This window comes from Lactuca virosa, chromosome 8 (genome assembly GCF_052849685.1).
Source record: "Lactuca virosa cultivar CGN04683 chromosome 8, Lactuca_virosa_CGN04683_v6, whole genome shotgun sequence".
Taxonomy (NCBI): Eukaryota; Viridiplantae; Streptophyta; class Magnoliopsida; order Asterales; family Asteraceae; genus Lactuca; species Lactuca virosa.
In genome coordinates, this window is record NC_136433.1 from 307,098,273 (window position 1) to 307,100,409 (window position 2,137).

Here is a 2,137-nt window from a genome sequence, read left to right on the forward strand (position 1 = left end):
GACCCTTGTTGCCTAAATTCAAGTTAAGTGTAGCTTAGTGACTATTAAATTACATGAACTTGTTTACCTAGTAGTTTTGTGATCATTAAATTGCTAGAGCTAAGAGTGACCACATCTAGATAAAGTAATAAATGTAACAACTTTAACTGTGTTGGAGAACATAATTGTGAACATAATTGTGTTTGATTAATTGTCTTGACCATAGATAATTATCTAGATATATCTTACATAGCCCAATTATCATTAATAACTAATTTTGTGTTTGCTTGTGTATGATCATTACATAGTAGTACATGAATTGGTAAAAATATTTGTAGATTGGACCAAGATTGCTAATTACATATAAATTGGTAACCAACTTCATTAATCCATAAATAAGAACTAACCATAGGAAAAAGAAGGATTCGAAACTAAACGAAAGTGGTTTAAATATCTTGACTACAATCGTTTTTAGTTGAGTGCTTAAGTTACTCTAAACTTGCAAAATCGGATAAAAACCTTTTTCAATTATTGCTTGCTTTTAGATTAATTTTTAGTAGTAAATTTAATATATTGAATCCGTTCTACGTGTTCGATACCCAACTTACTTTACTATACTATATACTGACTAGGTACACTGCCTCTATGTGCATGAGTAGATAAGTAGTTAGGTTTATAAATTTAAAGCTAGATATGTATAATTTGTGCACATCAAGTTTTTGGCGCCGTTGCTGGGGAACAGCTATTTCAGTTATTAGTTTAATTGCTTTTGGTTAATCGATCCTTTTTGTGGGGTAAAACCTACAAAAAGTTACTTTTTAGCATTAGTTAATTTTCCTAAAATACTGAACTCACAACGTGAGCTCTCAAAGCTCACGACATGAGACCCGATATCTCAGAATTTTATTTCGTTTTTATTTTTGATTAGTTTTAGTTCATTTTTACGTTTTTGTTTTGTTTTTTTTAAGTAGTATATGTCCCGCGGATCAAAGACACCATTGACATCACCATTTGAAGATCCTGAGCCAGCATTCCATAAAAAGAAGGATAAGTACGTAGGAGGATCAAGAAACAAGCCGCAAAACGCAAGAACGTTCGAAAGCTTTGAGAAGACTCCTAACAAAAAGGAAGTTGGTTACAAGCCCGAAACAGAAACAGAGAAAAGTAGCGAACCCAAAAGCGAACTGAAAAACAACATGACGGACATCGCTAACATGAAGATGGAGGCATACAAGAAGAGAATATGTGAGGACACCGGTCCAGGGCTTGTGCAACCCACAATTCCCGCTACCGCCACCGTCGAGCTAAAGGGACATATCCTTTCCGCGCTAAAGGATATTCCATTCTCCGGAAATGATCATGAAGATGCATACAAGCACCTCGATGAAGTCAATGACATTAACGATTATTTCAATATTCTGAATGTACCTTGAGAAACAGTGTTGTTAAGAATGCTCATGGTTACCTTCAAAGGAGGAGCAAAAGATTGGCTAAAGGCACTTCCAACTAGTACAATCACCACTTGGGCGCAAATGTGTGAAGAATTTCTCCAATAATTTTTCCCACCATCGAAGGTTTCTAAACTTAAGAAAGCCATAGCCAATTTCAAGCAACAAGCGCGAGAATCTTTATATGAAGCATGGGAGAGGTATAAGGGGTTACTAAGGAATTGTCCCCAAAATGATCTAAACGAGCAACAAGAAGTCTCGATCTTCTACGATGGGGTAAACGTAACGACAAGTCAACTCCTTGATTCTCAAGGACCATTAACAAAGAAGAATCCCGCTGAAATTAAGGAACTAATCTAAGAATTTTCCAATCATTCAAGGGAGTACCATAAGCCTCGACAAGACGGAGCAAGGGGAATCGGAAATGGTGCTTCGGAAGACATGGCGACTGTTTTGGCAATGTTGAGTAACATGTATCAAAGAATTACGAAGATGGACCAATCCATACATGCAATACGTGTGGGTTGTGAAATTTGCAATGTGCCACATTTGACTAAGGATTGCCATTTAGATGAAAACGGGAATAGGAAAGTGCAAGTTTGCTACTCTAGTGGAGACCAATATGATGAAGATTGGAGAAAGACAAAGAGAGAATCGTTGCCCTATGAAGAGTACAATAAACAAAAAGAAGAAAAATATAGGCAAACCGG

General features: G+C 36.4%; 1 non-coding gene across 1 annotated transcript; it reads right to left on the bottom strand.

Moving 5' to 3' along the window:
• Window positions 1-1,559: 1,559 nt before the first annotated feature.
• LOC145135368 (small nucleolar RNA R71) lies at window positions 1,560-1,666 on the bottom strand. Its single transcript, XR_013719829.1, has one exon. It is a non-coding gene; the product is annotated as a small nucleolar RNA R71 (small nucleolar RNA).
• Between the last annotated feature and the right edge of the window lie 471 nt (window positions 1,667-2,137).